This window comes from Crocuta crocuta, unplaced genomic scaffold, assembly GCF_008692635.1.
Source record: "Crocuta crocuta isolate KB4526 unplaced genomic scaffold, BGI_CrCroc_1.0 scaffold345, whole genome shotgun sequence".
Taxonomy (NCBI): Eukaryota; Metazoa; Chordata; class Mammalia; order Carnivora; family Hyaenidae; genus Crocuta; species Crocuta crocuta.
Window position 1 is genome coordinate 767,086 of NW_027527574.1, and position 20,764 is coordinate 787,849.

Genomic DNA, 20,764 nt, shown 5'->3' on the forward strand with positions numbered 1-20,764 from the left:
TACTGTAAGGAGCTAACCAAGGAAAGGTGAGTCCTAAGTATCTATTCTAGAGTAAAGGCTTAGGCAGCCAAAATAAATTAAATACTTAGACCAGGACATACTAAACATTTCTAACCCACTGTCCAGATGTTTCTATGAAAACATCTCCAAATTGGTTCCTTTTGGGAAGCCTAATTTTAAAACGCTGATGAAAACAAACCTCTATTTTTTATCAGATCTAATGAGTTGTTCTACTTTATTAAACAAAGAACTTATTATTCTTCATTTGTCTTTTCCTCATACAAAAAAGTCCTCATTTTAATAATAAAAAATAAATGTTTGAATTCAAGTTGTTATCTCTCTAAAGAAGTCAAGAATTCTATTCATTCTTTAAATATAACTTTTGAAGATATTCATTGGCAAAGTATGAGAATACTTAATGCTAATTTATATTTACCTAACTTTGGTTTCTTAAAAAGCCTTCGTATTCATTCTCTCAGCATCTGTGAGATAGGGATGAGTAGGTGTTACCACTGCCATTTTACATACAAGGAAACTGAGGTTCAGAAACTTAAGGGATTTGCTCAAGAGCCCATAGAGCTTTCAGTTCAAGGTCAGACTAACAATATGTGTTTACTTTTTATTCTTTCCTAAACCTCATTTGAAATAAATATATATATTTACATATTTTAAATATATATATAGTCTTTACATATAAATATATAACATAAACATATATTTCTATTACATTACCATATAAATATATAATATATAAATATATGAAGGATGCATATAAATATATAAAGTACATATATAAAGTACATATATATATATACATATATAAAGTATATATATACAGAATAAATCCCTAACTACACTGGAAATAAGAAAAAGCATAATTAGTAGACCAGAGATCTTGAGGAAATAAAAATGAGATGAAATCAGATGGATGGAAAATCCAAACCAGAGAAAACTGCAACACACAATAGGTGTGGGAAAGACATCTGTGAGAGACATTCATTCAATAGGTGTGGGAAAGACAGCTGTGAGAGACATTCATTCATCTCTAAGGACTCCATAAGAGAAACTGTAAGCTCTGAATCTACAAATGTGGAGAACAGAGTAGAAGACAATAAATTAAGAAAATACCTATAAAACAGCTGAGTCAGCTATGTCTCTTCTTCCTGTCTATGGGAATTTTCTTGCTGGGGTATTTGCCAGAGGATCTAACTAGGCAGCGTTCCTAGGACAGGACAAGAAATGGAAGCACAGCAGAGTCTGAGGTCATTCCAGACACTCACAATGAACACTCACAATGAACACACACACAGGAAAGGGACCAACTTTCACACCCAAACATTTCTTGTACTGGCAATCTTGGGGCCCTCTGCACAAATGCTCAGCTGACATACTCTAAAAGAAAGCATGTCTGCTTACACAGAAATTTTAAAATTCTAGATGAAATTTTACGTTTCCAGAAAACATAAATATTCACAGTTCCAAAAAAAAAAAAAGGTGTAAGCCAAAAGTGCATAATAACCATCAGATAAATTAAATACATGGGGCAGGGGCAATAAATGTACACCCAAAAGATAATGAACCCAGGCTGTTTTATGGGTAAACTTGTCTCAACAAAACAAATAATCTCTATGTATTTTAAATCATCCTTAGATATTAAAAAAAGACAAAAAAAAAACCTCCCTACTCCTTCCACAAGGCTAGCACAAACATATACACACACACTAAATGCTACTAGCTGGGTTATATGGGCCACATCTATCTTGCCAATGATTATGTATACATAGCATTTTTTTAAAGTTTATTTTGAGAGAGAGAGAGAGAGAGAGAGCGCATGTGCAGGGGAGGAGCAGAAAGAGAAAATGTCAAGCAGTCTCCAGGCTGTCAGCACAGAGCCTGATGTGGGGCTCAATCCCATGAACCAGGGAGATCATGACCCAAGCCGAATCAAGAGCTGGCCACTTAATAGACTGAGCCACCCAGGCACTCCATACATAGCATCTTTTAATATTGAATATAAATACTATGATCCAACATCCATTCTCTGTGACCACAGTCTGTGCTTCTCTCTTTATGAGCCTCATCTACTCTACTTAAAAATGTTTTTAACAAATTTATCTCCTTTAGGCATGTGAGTTCACAATTCTTACCATACATCGGTTTCACTTGTGAATATGAGTTTTAAATTCTTACCTAAATATTAGCAAATCAAATCTAGAATAGAGTAAAAGAGCAAAGTATTATAACTAAATAGAGCTTATACAGGTTTTATCATCAGAAAATTGATTCACAGAACTCACAATTATTAATATATTAAAGAACCATTTGTTAGATGGACACACACACACACCTGAAAATTTGTATCCATTCCTGATTCTTTTGTAACTCTTAGTAAGCTAAGAACAAAAAAGAAGGGGTGTCTGGGTGACTCAGTCGGTTAAGTGTCTGACTTCGGCTCAGGTCATGAACTCATGGTTTGTGGGTTCGAGCCCCGTGTTAGGCTCTGTGCTGACAGCTAGCTCAGGGCCTGGAGCCTGTTTCAGATTCTGTATCTCCCTCTCTCTCTGATCCTCCCCTGCTCATGCTCTCTCTCTCTCTCTCTCTCTCTCTCAGAAATAAATAAAACATTAAAAATTTTTTTAAAAAGAAAAAAATTATTTAATTTGATAAAGAAAAGATCTAAAACATAGAGCAAATGACATTCTTAAGGGCAAAAGATAAGAGGGAATTAAGAAAACGACAAATAATCACTATTATTAAAAATTATTCTGAGTTCCTAGATAATGTAATAAGACAAGAAACCAAATGAAACATAAATATCACAATGAAAGTAGACAATGTTTTGCATAGTTATAGTTCACAATAATGAATGGACATTATTAGAACTGAGTTTTCTGAGAGATCAAGATGAAGTATACCAAAATAATGACATTACTATAAATCAACACTAAACAATTAAATGCAATAAAAATTTGTATTTATAATAACCATTAATATTTTTATATGTAAATACATTTTAAAATAATCAAACCAGAAAAATATAAGAAAATTATTAAATATTCTGGAAAATGCTTTTTAAAAAAGTAAGTATCAAAATACATTTTTTTAATATCAGAAGATTTCATTGGTAAATGTATCAGGTTTTGCCAAACCAATAGCTGCAAATTGAACATGATCCTGACAAAAATCCAAACTATTTTCAATAGATTTTGAAAAGTTGATTCTTGTTTATGGAAATAGTAAATATGCACAGGAAAAGAGCTTAAAAACTGAAAAATAATAAGGACGAAAATTTTTCCCTGCCAAATATCAAAACATCTATAAAGCCATGTTAATTAAAACAGAATTAATGAAAAAATATAGATACATAGACATATACATAGATATACATACATGTAGACACACACACACACACATTCCAAAATACATCCAAAATTCATAATAGTGAAGGAAATATATGAAACAAGGAAGTAAATGAGTCTTCCTGAGTTCTGCATCTTTAGTGTACCACAATCAGCAAGAGTAACCACTAGAAGCTAAAAGTCTATGAAATTGTGCAGTTCACAGACACTTAAAATGCACTGTGGAGTATTAAGATCAAATGCCTGTAACTGGTAAGTCATTTTACATATAAACCTAAGAGCGATAGTCCGGTTAAGGGTGAGCATCTTAGCTTGTTTTGTTGGTTTTCGAGAGAGAGCGTGTGGGAGTGGGGCAGAGGGGAAGAAGGGCAGAAGGAGCAAGAGAGAGAGAATCTTTTTTTTTTTAGTTTACTTATTTATTTTGAGCGAGAGTGAGCACGCACACACACACACATGGGAGGGGGCAGAAGGAGAGAGGGAGAGAGTGAATACCAAGCAGGCTCTGCACCATTAGCATGGAGACTGATGCAGGGCTTGATGTGACATGGGGCTCAATGTGGAGCTGGACCCCATGAACCATGAGATCATGATCTGAGCCAAAACCAAGAGTCAGGTAGGTGGTTAACCAACTGAGCCACCCAGGTGCCCCACATGTTAGTTATTTTAAATCCTGAGTCACATTTGGCTTTATTCTTCAGAAACACAAGTATTATGACCCAGTATCAAGGGTCAAAGAAAATGCTTACACTCTGAACCTGTGGACCAGAATTTCTCACTTGAACTTTTGTAATTTGGGGGTATCTAATACTCAGTTGTGGAGCATTTCCCTGGGCATTATCTGCGCCCTCTAGGCCTGGAGACTACTCAGGAGTTTGCAGCCTCATTTCAGTAGTGCGAACACGAAGCTCTGATGGGCCCTCTATCTTGCCCTGGCATTCCTGTATTACACCTTAGTTAATCACTCCCCCAGAGTCTAGGACAAAAGACAGTAATTTCATCCCTTCCATTGTTCCCCAAACCTCCATCAATTCAGCCTCAATCCTCACTTCTGTCAACCACCAAAAGACAAACTGCGAGCTGCAAAATAAAATCTGTGCGTTTATTTAGGGTCCTAGAGACTGCAATTGGCAGACACAGATTCCGCTGAAATAAAAAGCAGCTCCAGGGAGACAAAAGAAGGTTAGAGCTTTTAAGGAGAAAAGAAGAAATTCACATAAATTGTTTCAAACAAAATGTGACTGGGGCTGGCTCAGTTACACTAATCTCTACAGGATTGGTTGCTAGGGCTAGTGTTAGGCAGAAAGTTCACTCATGTCCATTTTAACATACAACAGATGCTTTGGCTTTCAGCTGAGTTCAGCAAAAATTCCTAGAATTTCAGACAGAAGAAGTGCATAAGCCCCACCTCCTCAATGTCCTCCCAGCTCCATTTTAAATAAACCTCTTAGCAATGCTTACTCTATTGTATTCTCTCCATTATCACTTTTAACTAATGGCTTCAGGTCCTATTTCACTGAGAAAATTGAAGCATCTGAAAATAGCTTTCTCACCTTTTCACCACAAATTCTACCAGCATTCACACATGAGTCCCCCCTTATCTTCAGGGATATGTTCCCAAGACCCCCAGTATCTACCTGAAACCATGGATAGTACCAAACCCTGTATATACTGTTTTTCCTATACATACAAGCCTACGATAAAATTTGACTTCTAAACTATACACAGTAAGAGATTAACAATAACTACTAACAAAATATACAATTATAACAGTATCCTGTAATAAGTCATGTGAATGTGGTCTCTTTCTTTCTCAAAATATCTTATTGAACTGTACTTACCCTTTTTCTTCCTGTGATGATGTGAGATGATAAAATGCCTGTGTGATGAGGTGAAGTGAAGTGAAAGGCGCAGGCGCACTGTGATGTAGCATGAGGCTACTATTGACCTCCTGATGATTCGCCAGAAGGAGGGTCAGCTGTTTTCTGTTGACTGTGGTAACTGAAAATGCTGGGAAAGCAAAACCACACATAAGGGGGACTACTGTACCTCTATATTCAATGTTTTTTCCTGTTACAGTAGGCAATCCCTCCCCACTCCTAGCTATATTCATGTAATGATAATTAATACATACATTAATTTTATAGCCTTTAGTCATTCATATTTCCCACAATCCAAAGTATATGTGCTTACATTAAATTCCACCTTATTCCAGTTGTCGCACTCCTGTGACAATGCTCCATTTTTAAATTCTGATCTTATAGCCTGGAAACAATATTTATTGATACCTATAAAGTGTGAGGAATCTTGATATCTAACATCTGTCAACAAAGTGTTTAAAGGTCCAATGTCCTTGAAGGATGGAAGCTTTCAAACATGTGGTATCAAGCAAGTACATTCATAACTTTGGACAAATCGAGGATGTTGAAGAGAGTGAAGATGAAACTTTGTTTTTATTTTTTTTAAGAACATTTCCAGTGAGGAAAAAAAAAATGTGAAAGCGTTTTGTCAGGTATTCTTATTGAGTACCTACTACACTTTTTAGAATAGCTCTAAGATAAGTGGGAGTCTTTAATAAGGTATGTAACGTCCAAATTTACCATTTTTACTTTGGGGAAAACAGGATCTCCTTACAATGATTTACCTTATGATGCAATTTCCAGAGAAACTGGTAAGAAGATGAGATTTGCCTATACCTGCCCTACTTCTCTCACGGGAACACTATGAAGCTTATAAAAATGTTGGCTCTAAATTCAATTTGAAAACATTAAGTAAATTAAATGCAAACTATTATTAAAAAATGCAGTTCTTATCATGGATATTTAATCCTAAGGTGGGCAGCATGATTACTGTATTTGGTTGTCCTTTTAACTGTTAAAATTTGTGTGACAAGGGATGATATTCTTTTCCATTTTAAAGCCTAAATAAGGAAAACTAAACAAAAGGAATATTTTAAACAAGCATTTAAGTAATCTAGAAGACAGAGACTATGAATGCATTCTAACCCCTGAGTGATTAAGTGTAAGTGGACTCAGCTGGCAAAGTCTGGAAGGCACTCACCAGTAAGGTGCATCAGTGGCTATCATGGAAGGATGAGCAAGTGTTTCAGGAAAAAGAACTGGAAGCCTACTTTGGTCAGAGTGAGGAGCACACCAGATGGCAGACAGGTGAAACTGGATAGCACTAGCTTGAAAGTGGTCAAATGTATTTGTCTGACTACAGTCAAAGAGCACATAGGCTCAAAAATAGGGCCTTGCCCAGAACAGATCATAAATACAGACTAGTAGGATTCCATTTGCAATGCGATTGGAGAGAGAAGACAGGAGTTTTAGTTTCCTGTAGTTCAGGGTATAAGACCATGAAAATCCTTGCAGGGTCCTGAGATGTGAGTGTGGATAAAATCTAATGACACAGTGGTTCTCTGCATTCTAGAACGGGCTCTGAATAAAGACAGAAATGAGGAGATGAGGTTCAGTCTATTATATGAACTCAATTTAGTTCCTACCAGCTATCAAGGATAAAGAAATGTCCTGAGGAAACATTACCACAGACTGGAAATGAAGAAAAGAACATTTCCAAGAATAAAGAAGGTAAGGGCTCAAAGTAAAAGAGCTTAAAGTGTCATTAAAAACAATGTCTAAACCTTAATATCCTCAGGCATGATTTCTTTGTAAGTCTCACTTAGAAATTACAAAACTATAGCATGAATGAACTTCACCTGTAGTGACTAATATCAATATAGTATGAGGAATAATGACATAAAACCACATCCTTACGACTCATCTACATCAGGATTTCCTAATGTTACTTAGCCACAGAATGATTTATGAATTATAAAATGTTGATTTAGCATCAACATTCTGATAGAAGATATTATGCACACTGGATTAAAAGAAGACAGCAAAAAATAAGTGCTTCAGGAAAACATCAAAATTGAATTCATATGTTTGAGGAGAAATAAACATTCATTGAAATCACAAATGAATTCAATAAGATAATAAGCATTTAATGAAATCACAAATAAATTTAATAGGAAAATGTTCTTATATTTTAGACATAATCAAATATTTAGATATGAATGTTATGATGTCCATAACTTACTTTAAAATACTTCCACAGAAATAAAGCCAACTGTGAACATTTTCTTGAAGTCATGCAAACCCAAAGGTCAGTACATGAAGTGGCAAGTTGGAGCAGAACTGTGGAGCCTGGAGTGTAGTGGTGTGTGCTAAATATGTTCACAAAATCAAGGCATTTCATGCCAGAGAGTGCAAATATTAAATGTTGTTATGGGCTGAATTATGTTCTCCCCAAAATTCATATGCTGAAATTCTAACCCCCAATACCCGAGAATGTAACTGTATCTGTAACTGTACCTTTAGAAAGGTAACTAAGGTTAAGGTAAAATGAGATCATATGATAGGGCCCTATTTCAGTATGACCTTATAAGAAGAGATGATTAAGACACACACATACCCCTTCACACAGAGAGAGACCATGTGACGTCACAGGAGGGCTGCCATCTGCAAGGCAAGGAGAGAGGCCTCGGAAGAAATCAAGCCTGCTGACACCTTGAGCTCAGGCTTCTGGCTTCCAGAACTGTGAACAGTAAGTTTCTATTGTTTAAGCCACCCAGTTTGTGGTATTTTGTTATGACAGTCCTGGCAAGCAAATAGAGATGTCCTCCCAAATGTATTCAAATCAGGGAGCTGTAAACAAAGGTCCTTTGGAGGATGCCTAATCTGTCCATCATCCTTCAGGCAGAGCCACCTCTAAGTCTTCCAGGTGAGGGATAAGAAGAGCGTCTGGGGAAATAACCTGATATCCGTGAGAGGTGACTGTTGTTGGTGATGCACCCTGAGGATGGAATCTTGGAATCTCAATTCTAAATTCCTTACAACACCTGTCACCCGGTTTGGGATATCTATTTCAGAAGAGCAATCTTAAAGCTCTGGCTGACAAATTAAGATGAAAAACTTTGGAAGGCTTTGCTACAGAACACACTGTATTAAACACTACCTCAAGTTAGTAAGTAAAATACATGAAACGCTGGAAATCTCCATTGTTTTTCTCTTTAATTCAGAATTTCTCAATTCTCAGAATTGAGCTGAGGTAGTGAAAAACATCTTAGCAGCATTCTAAAAACAGAAGTTAGAAATCAGAAAGTGGCTTTGCTTACAACCTTTACCTTACATGCAAGCTTCCGGGTCTCTTGTTCACCTCTATATAAAAAAATGTAAGTGGAATTGTTTCCCAATAAAATTCCTTTCCCAAACTTACCAAGAAGCTTGAAAAAAAGCCCAACGTAGTACATGGTAATTGTAGATGGTGTTGATTTTTCTTCCACATATTACAGAAATAAATTTAGCAGGAAGACTTATACTCACTACTTAGCAATGTTCCTGCATGTCTTTTTGCACTGTTTCTAATTACTAAGTTATTTTGAATGTGTGTAGAGCAGAAGAGTTTGCCTAAAGGCTCAGCGTGACATCCTTAGAACAATATCTCCCTTATTGTCCATCTCCCTGACCCATTCTGACTCTTCATTCCCTTTGACCTCTCTTGACCACCACTCTTTCCTGTAACTCTCTTCTTTCCTTGTGTCAGACACTGCCCTTCCCCGCTTCTTTCTTTGATGCTTCTCTCTCTGTTTGACAAGCTCTGGTTATTACTTACTCTAACTGAATGCTTTGTACAAGGCTTACCCTGGTTTATTTCCCCTTTTCTTTTTCACATTCAGTCTCCAAATGAAATGCTTCCAACTCATGGCTACAGTAACAGATGACTATCCTTACTCAAGCCTGAAGCCTCACCTAGACCCAGGCCTACAGTTCCATACACGCTTTGTTATCAGTCACGTCCACTTGAATGTTTTCAAGCTGTTTAAAAACTGAACTCATCTTCTTCCCACTTACATAAACCTCTCTCGCCCCTCAAACCTGGCTTCCCTTTCTTGGTACCCTAATGGATTCACTCAATCTTCCTCTCCTGGCCACTTTGTTCACATACTGTGTATGGTACCTTTTTCGTGATAAAAGCAGAGTCCAGTAATTGTGACAGAGACTGTAGGGTCCACAAAGCCAAAGTATTTCCTAAATAGCCCTTTACAGAAAATGTTCTCCCTATCTAGCAGATGGCTCTATCCTAACACTTAGTGGGTTGCTTTAAAGCTACTTACATATCCTTCCCCCTCATTAGACTCTAGACTTCTTTAGAATAGGGTTATGTCTTATTCGTTATTGGTTTTTTAAATTTCTATTCCTAGCACAGAATCTGGTACACAGTATTTACTTAATAAATACTAGGAAACTGTTTTGAACTCCCTATAGGAGAATTTAGTCTTTTTTTAAAATTTTTTCTCCGCTTCATCCTCTAGATCCACTCTGCACCCTTTCCCCCCAAGCAATTTTTGTTTCATTAGGTTGTTTGCAAAAATGGCTGCAATAGTTCTTTCTCTATTTCTATGTCCTTGGTTAGTCTTCTCCAGTACTGGCTCTAGGGTTAACTGTGTTACCTGCTTTGGCCGATGGGATGATAGCAATACATGGTGCTGGAGGACATTTGAAGACTTCTTAGTTACTGGAGCTTGCCCTTTCTTCCTGCACTTGGAACCCCAGTACAACCAGATGCATGAGCCAGGCTAGCCTGCTAGATGATGGAAGACACATGACCCTGTGAATCCCTTGCTCTGGCCAAAAGCCAGATATGTGAGTGAGGCCATCAAATGCTACCTGACTGCACATACATGAGAAAACTCTACTGCATGAATGAGTCTAGCCAACATCAAAAGAGCCACCCAGATATACCCAAACTGCTGACCTACAATAACATGAGCTCATAAACTATTGTGGTTTTAAGCCAATATGTTCTTTGGGGGAGGGGACTGTTATACAGCATAAGCTGTCTGCTATTTTTGTCTCCTTCATTTTACATATCTCTAGGATTTGTGCCTTACTGAGACTTGATCACCAAACCACCAAAGCTGTGTCCATCACTACTTTATTCTCTAGCCTCACGGTTTAAACTGAGATAACACACTGTAGGAGAGGAATGAAAAAACTTTCCATCCACCTTTCTAAGTTTTTTGGCAGGTTTAATAATCAAATTAACAATAGACAGAATAACTAGAGAAAAACAATTTGAATTACCTACATATGGGGGCCCCATAAAGACAATGAGACTCCCGGACAAACCAGACAATTGAGGCTCATTTGCCATCTTGAGCTGAGGAGTGGGGTAGGGGCCTGGGGCTTCAAAGAGGAGGAGGGTGATTCACAAGAGGATAAGAAAAGCAGATGTTTGGTAATTATGTTTGCCCTGCCATTCAGATAGGTCATTCTGATTTTAAAAAGGGGGAATAAAGAAGAAAGGGAAAAAAACGTTATCTTCCATAGCAGCTCTCTTTCTAGGCCAGGCCCCTATCTAAAATTTTTAAGGCAATTTAAAGGAGAGTTAAATTATTTTCTTAAGTCTGCTGGGTTTTAATTGCCTTGAACTCCAAATCATCAACATGTCAAAGTAGCACATTTTGGGGAGGCTTGTTCCAAACTCCTTCAATACTAATCTGTCTTCTTGCTCCTAATTCTACTCAGGTATGTGGATTCTAAGCTCCACGAGAAATGAATTAGAGAATCATAAAGCATTAAAAGCCTATAGATGCTGTAATCTTACAACTTCCTCTTACTTACGAGGAAATGCATGTCCCACCACTGCATTTTGGAAGGTTCACACCTGGAGAGGAATTTTGCCTTAGGATGAATCGTATCTAGTCTCACCCATATCTGATTTAGATGATATTTACATGAGACTTTGGACCGTAGACTTTAGAGTTAATGCTGGAATGAGTGAAGACTTTCGGGGACAGAATGAATGTATTCTGCATGCATGAAGGACATGAATTCAGGGAGTCTACTGACAAAATGTTCTAAACTGAATGTTTGTTTCCCCCTCAAATCATATATTGAAGTCTTGTGATATTGTGATTTATAAGGAATACAATTTGGTCACTCAGGTGACCAAAGTATATATCTCACATATATTTCATCTTCTTCAGCCATCCCTGGCTCACAGCTCCCCAGACCTTTAGAATTTCCTGGGCAATAAAAGCATCTTTTGTTATAGTATTTGGTCCCTTGACCTCCCTGCCAAAAAAACACTTCAGATCCATCAAGGTAAAATGAGTCTGTTGTTATTCATGACAAGCATCTTTCCAACACAACTAGGTTTTAGGTTCATGACAAGCCCCTTTCCAACACAACTGGGTTTATGTTAATGAGGTGAGTTTTGGAAAGCAACTAAGGATGGGGACTAGTTGCCAGGGAAGCCAATCATGAAAGGGGAACTTTCAGTTCATGCCTTGATTCCCTGAGACTGAATCAATTTTCAATGGCCAATAATTTAATCAATGATGCCTCCATAAAAACAAAAAAGGAGAGGGCTGGGAGAGCTTCTAGCTTAGGGAATCAGATGACTTACACATACCACCATGCTGGGCCCCAAACTCCACAAAGACAAGTTTATTTGTGCAGGACCTCACCATACGTATTTCTTTATTGCACTATTGATTAGTAGCCTCTAACGTCCTTTGTCATAAATCAGTAACCTAGTGAGTAAACAACTTTCCTGAGTTCTGTGAGCCACTCTAGCAAATTAACCAAACCCCAGTAGGAAGGTGTGTGAACCTCTGATTTATAGGCAGTCAGTCAGAAGCACAGGCAACAAACTGGGTGATTGTGATTGGTATCATAAGTGGAGTGTCGTCTCTTGATACTGAGTCCTTAACCTGGTGAACCTGATGCTATTTCTGGGAGGATAGTATCAGAATTGAGTTGAACTGTAGAATATCTAGCTGGTGTTGGAGAACTGCTTGGTGGTGTGGAAAATTGCACTCTCAAACGCCCTCCTCCACACATTAAAATTATTGATCAGAACGCATTAAGCCTTAACCTCAAATGTGATGGTATTTGAAGATAGGCCTTGGGAGGTAATTAGGATTAGATAAGGTCGTGAGGGTAGTCAGTGCTTTCATGATGGGATTAGTACCCTTATAAAAAGAGACACCAGGGTATCACTCTCTCTCTCTCTCTCTTTCCCTCTGCCATGTGAGGACATGGCAAGAAGCCAGGAAGAGAGCTCTCACCAGAAACTGAGAATGCTGGTGCCCTAATCTTGGACTTCCAGGCTCCAAAACTGTAAGAAAATAAATTTTGTTGTTTAAACTACCCAGCCTCTAGTATTTTACTGTGGCAGACGGAGCCTGATGCAGATAATTGGTCAACATCCACTTGTATCTCTACCAATCAAAATTAATTGTTATTTCTATGTTTAAGAATCGCTTGTATTGTTATCAGTTTTCTACAGCTTACAGAGTTGTAAAAGAACTCAAAGGTGATGGAAGGCACAGGTAACACAAAAAAATGCAGTAGACAGGACACCTTGTGATCTTTTCCGCCAATTTCAAAATGTATTGTAAGTTTCCCTGACATATCTAAAGAACAAACTCTAAGCTAATTGTCCTTACCTCTCCTGTTCTGACATTATTCCACAGGACACCTGCTGTCACCTCTTTTGATTAAGTCTCTGTATTCAAGCTTTAGGCATATTTTGTTTGTCTTCTTTTATTACACGTGCAAACCACAGTTCCTGAACCCATACCAACCTTAAGGAACATTCAAGAGTCAAAGTCACAATGATGTCCTCACAGCAGCCATCTTGGCCTCTAGTCCTCACCAGCAAAACCTGGAACCCTCAGGCCCCTCCTGTGTCATTAAGGGGATCCCTGGGGCCATGATGCATAAGCTCTGCTATGGATGATTGTTCTCATAGCCACCTGAAGATATCAGACCCCCTTCCAGCATTTACCTTGTAGCTCCTTAGACGCCACTGATCTCCTTGGCCTTAGTCACTACTACTCTGTCACCTTCTAAAAGTCATTCATGTTGCCATGTGAAGCTTCTTCTTCTGCTATATCATTCCCCTCATGGGCAAACAAGGAAGGAACAAATGAAAGTGAAAAGGGCTATCACTTATTGAGCTCCCATGATGTGCCAAGGCTAGGTGCTTTACATTCTTTTTTTTTTTTTTTTTCTTAACTCATGTCATTTTTGTTTCTGCTTTGGTAGTTAAAAGTAAATTATATATCCACTAAAAGAATCTCTCTAAAATATAAGACAATTCTTCTATATGCCACAAATAATCACATTGAATAAAGTTCATTTCACATTTGATAAAATGAATAAGCTCTTCACAGCATCTAATATCTAGTCCAAATCTAAATTTTCCCAGTTGTCCAACAAATGTCCTTACAGCTGACTTCTCCAAACCAGAATCCAACCCAGGACAGTGCAGCTGGTTGTCATGCTCCTTTAAGTCTCTCTTAATCTAGAAAAAGACCCCTTTTTCATTGACGGACTTGTTGAGGAGACATGGCTAGTTGTCCTCTAAAATGTCACACTTTCTGGGTTTGTCCACTTATTTCCTCATGGCATATGTTATGATGTCTATCTCCTACCTTTCCTGAAAACTGGAATAGCTGAAGTCCTAACTTAAGTTCAATGGTTGTGACCATATGGAATAGGTCATAAAAAGACAAATAATATCTGCTTGCTTAATCATCAGTGATGCTAAAACTGAATGATTTTTCAGCCCTCCAATGAGGCCACCAGCTGTTTATAAAACATTGGGCTACATTATGCATTGAGTATATTTTGATGAGGTAATCTGCAGTCTTGACCACTGTGTGCAACATTACTGCAGTGAGAAAACACTTTAGAATCTTCAGCAACGTATTACAAGCTAGCATTTTGGAATACTTCCTTTGACAAGAAAACTGCCTGTAGTGAATTTCAGTTAAAAATGAAACTTAAACTCACCTGGCTTGCTTTTTCTTCTCCAGGTCAGTGATGTTCATTGTCAACAGTGAGTCTTGACCACGGCTCTGCCCAGTGTGAAGGCTGCAGTGATGTGCATCTCCCTGGTTTCTCCCCGTCTCCTCTCACAACCAGCTTCCCAGCCTTTCTTTATCTCTGTGGTTCTTCTCTGACCCCTTCATGTTTCCTTTCCCCCAGGGAACTCTAAAGTGAACACAACATTTTTAGCAAACACTGTGAGACTCAAATCCTTTATTGCATTTCGACTTTGAGGATCGTAGGAATTAGCAATTGTGAAATGGATTTGCAAATTTGAATCAAGAAAATTAAATTTGTAAGAACTTTTACCCCAAGGACACATGAAAACTTGGCTCTTAAGTGCTATCTTAAATACTTCTTAATTTTCAACAATTATTATTCAGGAAATCAATAATAATAATGATACTGAGAAAAGTCAATGTAACTACCATTGCAGTAATGCTCCACTTATGAGCTGCTTGAACCAGAAGTCAAGTGTGATTAAGAAAGTTTCCTTGAAACCCAGAAAACCTGCAAATCTGCATCCAACCTACCTTCCTTCCAGGGGAAAGAAAGAATCCTTGGAAGTCAAGTTAAGAAACTTAGTCAAATATACTAATGATATGTTCACTAAAAGTACAAAGCAGGGAATATAGAAGTGGGTGAGTAGGGACCTGGGTGGCTCAATTGGTTGAGCGTCTGATTCTTGATTTCACCTCAGGTCATGATCACGTGGTTACTGAGACTGAGCCCCATGTCAGGCTCTGTTCTGACAGTGCAGAGCCTGCTTGAGATTTCTCTCTCTCTTTCCCTTCTTCTGCCCCTCCCTTGCTCGTGCTCTCATTCTCTCTCTCTCAAAATAATAAACTTTAAAAAATAAGGAGTGGGGTGTGTATATAATGTCTTGTGTATGGGGAGAGGGATTAGTGGAAGCAGTTAATTTAAAGGAAAACAGATTTAAATCCACTGAAGCCTTTTTCCCCAAAGTAAAGCAGAGAAGAATATGAATCTCCATCAACTAAGGAAAGTTTATGTCGTTCTCACCTAGAATGAGGCCATCCCAATCAGCTACAAAGGCAGATCTACGCTGGTGATCCACATAATACATATTTACTTGTATTTGAAGATCTTTTTTAGAAGAAGCAGTAAATTTATTTTATAAACATATAGGGTAGGTATTATACAGAGGCAGATTTCATCTTATGTCAGGAAGAATTTTTTTGTGTGGCAAAATATACATAAGATAAATTTATCATTTTAACCATTTTTGAGTGTAAGTTTGTAGCATTAAGTACATTGTTGTGCCACCATCACCACCATCTATCTCTAGAACTTTTTCATCCCAAACTGATGCTCAGAAGCACATTAAACAATACATCCACATTCCTCCCCCAACCCCCAGCTTCCAGTAACCACCGTACTACTTTCTGTCTCTGGTTTTGACTACTACTCTAAGCACCTCATAGAAGTGGAATCATACAACACCTGTCCTTTTGCATCTGGCATATTTCACTTAGCATGAAGTCTTCAAGCTTCATCTACATTGTAACACGTATCAGAATTTCACTCCTTTTTAAGGCTAAATAATATTTCATTGTATATATACACACTACATTTTATTTATCCATTCATCCATAAATGGACATTTGGGTTGTCTCCATCTTTTGGCTATTGTGAATAATGCTGCTATGAACATGATGTACACATATCTGTTTGAGTCCCTGTTCTCAGTTATGTTGGGTATGTACCCAGAAACAGAATTGTTGGATCATAAAGTAATTTAATGTTAATTGTTTGTGGAACTACCATACTATTTTCCACAGTGACTGCACTATTTTACTTTCCCACTTGCAGTGTGCAAGGGTGCCAATTTCTAGACATCTTTGTTAACACTGGTTGTTCTCTGCTTTTTGGTAATAGCCATCCTAACCTGTGCCACAGTGGGATGAGCTGTTCTCAGGATGCAGGGGCTGATGGATATGCTCTCCCAAAGACTGGCTAGAGTAAGATGTTCAGTTGTACAAGTTGTGTACTCTCCAAGTGTGTCTGGTCATAGAGTGAGCAGGAGCTAAAATCCAGTACATGTTTCATATTCCAAGGTGTGAACCCTCGTGTAGAACTGCCTTTTCTGGGAGGAAGCAATAACCTTTTCTTCCCTGAAATGTTACGAGCAAGCCATGTGCTTGAAGGGGCACTTTTTTTTTTTTCCAATGCAAACTAAGGCACTTACTTATAGAAGCTATTGGTTATCCTGGCTGGCTGACTCTCTGTCATGGAAAGCTATAGATAGATTAATGCACAGGGTAATACCTAGTCCAATTGGACTAGATGACCATTAAGGTCCCTTTCAATGGTGATATTCTGTGCATCTCTTTGATGGTTTTAAAAGTTGCCCCCTAAAAATTCTTTGAAACTCCTTCCATCGACAGATGGAAGCAAAATCCCATCACCTTGAATCTGGGATCCTTGACTGCTTGAGCACAGAATTCCACAGAAGTAACACTGTACCATTCTCCAGGCCCAGACCATAAGAATCTGGCAGCTTCAACTTCCTGACTCTTTGGACACTCCTTCTTGGAACCCAGCCACCACACTGTGAGGAAGCCTAAACCACTTTGTAGAGAGACACATGGAGAAAAACCAACACGTATCACTGAGTGAGTGAACTGTCTTGGAAGTGGAGCCTCCAGCCCCAACAAAGATGAGCTGTCCCAGCCAAGCCCTGCTCAACCTGCAGACTGATGAATAAATGATTGCTGTTGTTTTAAGCCACTACTGTTTTAGGGTGACTTTCTTTAGCTGCAGTAGAGAACCAGAATAGTCTGAAATAGTTACGAGAGCTCCAAACTCACATTTCCACAACATGTCTCACACCGGTAGTGCACTGAAGGACCCAAGGGAGAGCCTTCTCTAAGGAGCCTTCAGTTTTTTCTCATGTGTCACAGGCAATGGCTTTTGTCCTCCATCTCCTCTCCTACTCCCTAATTTAAGATAAAAATCTCCATCACAGACAGATGCTGAGACCCACTTTCTGCAGTGTCTGTACCCTCAGTGTTTGGATTTCTTGAGGAATCGTAGGTTTCTCTGAGCCAGGCACTGGAGCCTTCCACAGACTCTCCTGCCTTGCCCTGAAGTGGTATGCAGCCTTGGGTGCAGGCTTCAAGAGACAAGATAGAAGCAAAACTTGATCCAGTAAACTGCTGTCTAAGTTTGGTTCTTTAACTTGCTGTAAGCTTCAGAGGGGGCATACAAGCCCAGCAAAGGGGCAGGGAACGCAGACGAGACGAGACGAGACGTCCGGCTTGGACCTGGCTCTAACTGCAGTCCTTCCCTCACGGATCCAATCTGCCTGTGAAGGGGATGGGTTTCTCAGCAAGGCCCTCCTCGGTTCTGAGTCTTGTCTGTTAAACTGTTCTCCTCCTTCGCCTGCCAACCCCCACTTCAGTCTGGAAGGAAACGGTTAAAAGGCTGTTGCCCTTCAGGGCCTGGGAGGGGGCGGCAGCTTTGTGCTTTACAGCGTCTGCCTCCTAGGAAGGCTGGAAGGTTGGGACGTTCTTGCTGTCCCAGAGTGGAGTCGAAGGTCTGGGAGTGTTTCGAGGAGAAGGGGAGGACAGACGGGAGGCGTGTTCCCCTGGAGTTTTCTTTTTCTTGCGAGTCTTCGCGCGCGCGCGCGCGCGCGTACAGTCATCCCTTTATTCTGGAGATTGCGGACAGGAGGTGGAGAGGCTCCGTCCCACTCGGTGGCCGGAGGCTGGAGGCTCGGGAAGACCTCCCGGGAGAAGCCGTGCCCAGGAAGCTTTCCGTAGCGGAGGCAGCTGTGCCTCCCGGGCTGCCGCGGCGTGGGAGCCGGGGACAGCCACCACCCACCCTCGCCGGCTCCGCTTCCTCTCGCCCCGGCGCGGCGCGCGGACCGGGCAGCTGTAAGAGCCCGCCGAGCTCCACGGTCGGTGCAACTCTTTCCTCCGGGACCCAAGCGGGGGTCGGGGTGGGGGTGGGGGCGCCACCTGGGAGGACTGGCGAGCCGGGAGCGTTTTCGCCCGGCGCCCTGCAGCTTGGCGACCCTCCACACAGGGGCTGGCACCCACCTGCCCAAGGGCGCGTGGCGGGACGGGTGCCTCTGTGGGAAAGAGCGCGCTCCGGAAACGTGCGGGGGTTGGGGGACTGATCGAAAGCCCCCAGCCTCCCCAGGCGGGATTCGGATTTTTAGTCAGAGGGAAGCCAAGGGTTTTCCTTGGTCTCCCTTTTCCCCCAAGCATGTAAGAACTTTGTGGAACATCACGCCCTCGTCGCTAGCTCCAGACCCTACTTGTGAAGTTCGCCTCGCAGGCTTTTCTTACTCGCCTGCTTCTCCTCCTCGCACACCCGGGGTATGCCAAGGGTAGCCAAGGGCACTTGGTGTGAGGGACTGATGTGTTTTGGAAAACCCCCAGCGCAGCTAATTTGGAAACCTGCCTGTAGAGTTCTCGGCGTTTTGTTCTGTGCTCTCCTTTAAAGGGCACTTGTTGCCTTTCACGTGCAGAAAACAAGGGCTGTTTCTAGATAATCAGCCTCTGTTTACACCATCCTAATGGAGTTCCCGGATAGAGTTGGCGGCAGAGGGGGTGGGGTGGGAGGCATATTAAAGTCAGGCGTTGTCAGTAAGGAGAGTTGTTAATGTCTTACCCAGCAAGCAGAACCCACAGAAGACTAATAAAAAGTTCCTAGTTTATTTGTTTGGGTTATTTTTTTTCCTCTTCTCTGGTAGATGTTCGTGGCCTCCTGCCCCCTCTGTTAACTAATTGAGAAACATGTTGGCAACCTTTTCAGTAAATTACTTGCTCTAAATTTATGCCATTTTGGTAAGGTTGGAATTTCCAAATTACTAATTACAGGTGAACTTTAATCCTGAGACTCCAAGATGTTAAGTGCTTGCAGTGTAAACCTAAGGATTCAGTCTTCTTCCTTAATAATAGCCTTGGAACTCCATCAAATTCTTAGCCCCTAAATATGAAGAACGCTGGATCTATAAACTATGTTTTTCAGGGTAGACCCTGAGATGCTTCACTAGAGCTAGGTCTGCTTATGCCGGAGGGTTCCAAGCACAGCATGACTTAGATCTATAGAAATGTGCAACAGATTCATTCTTGGAGGAACATGCATTTGAGAGGCTTTTTGTTTGGTTGGTTGGTTTTGCATTTTTCACCCAATGATAATATGGTACCCACATATCTTTGTCAAGTATCCCTTTGCAGCTTACTACCTGTTGAGAGCTGATGGAGATGTCATCAGAAATGATATAGTAGTGTCATTGCGAGAGGAACAAGAAAAGTGGCTTTAATGGTAGCTACCTCACACTTTGATAAGAAACTACAGCCTTGGCCTCCATACCTCCTGCCTAATCAGCTGACCAAGCAATCCAGCATGCTAATGTTCAGTCACTAGTGGTACCTTTCCCGACTGGCATAATACCCATGATAGCCAGGTCAGTTCACTAAATACCCTCCTAGTGGACTCTACTGGGCAAAGAGCCACTCTATTTCCAGGAAAGGCCTTCTCTTTCTTATTTTTAAGGAAACATTACTGAAGGGTCCATTCCAACTGGGAAAGTAGGAGGCTATAGTCATTAAGTAGCACAACATATTGAAGGATTTCTTTTCTCCCATATCTATGATCGAAAGAGGAGAATGACAAGATGCTTTGTTCTTAGAGTCTTTGTCTCTGTAGAATGCAAGTAGTGGCACATTGTAGATCAACAATATTCGGTCAAGTAGTCACTCCAAACTGTAAGAAGCGGGAAAAAACTGCAAACTACTTCTAATTAAGCAAAGCAAACTGAGGCATTATACCTGTCCTGCCACTTTTTGCCCTTAAAGACTTCTTCAAGACTCACTTTCCTCATGATTAAAATGGGAATATTGCCCCTGCCTGGAATATTTACCAGACTTGTAAAGCTCAAGTCAGATAACAGATGCATACATAATAAATTATTAATATGCATACAGTGTTATTGTTTCAGGTTCCTGGAAAAAACCTCAGGGGAAGGCAAAAGTATATAGTATTTGCACCTTGTACTTACTTTAGATCTTCTGCAAAACTTGAATAAATCTTATTTCATTGACATATTGTCTAAGCTTAAGCTCTATTGATTTCCCAGCATAACTTCAAAATTCCTAAAAACGGTTAATACCTGACCATAAATAGATCAAGAAAAAGGACACAATTTTTAAAAATGACATTATGACCTGGGCATATAAATCATAGACACATGCCACTGCATTAATGAGGTTATGGTCTTCATTTAAAGAATCATTAAAAAGTCACAGAGAAGAAAATTTCCAAAATATTTAAATGGGAGGAGCTATTTTTTATTTACCTTTGATTACTGTTTTACCACCAACTCCCTCATTTCCCTCTACATCTTTTCTTTTAAAAAACCCATTTATTTATTTGCTTATTTATTTATTTATTTTGAGAGACAGTGAATTATGGGGGTTGGGGGGGATACAGAGAGAGGGAGTGAGAGAATCCCAAGCAGGCTCCATG

General features: G+C 39.8%; 1 protein-coding gene across 1 annotated transcript in view; it reads left to right on the forward strand.

Annotated features, from left to right (window-relative positions):
* Positions 1-17,933: 17,933 nt before the first annotated feature.
* Positions 17,934-20,764, forward strand: part of EDNRA (endothelin receptor type A) — a 58,123-nt gene continuing 55,292 nt past the window's right edge. Inside the window, exon 1 of the mRNA XM_077770650.1 lies at positions 17,934-18,185. The gene's annotated coding sequence lies outside the window, so the exon portion shown is untranslated. The remainder of the gene's footprint in view (positions 18,186-20,764) is intronic.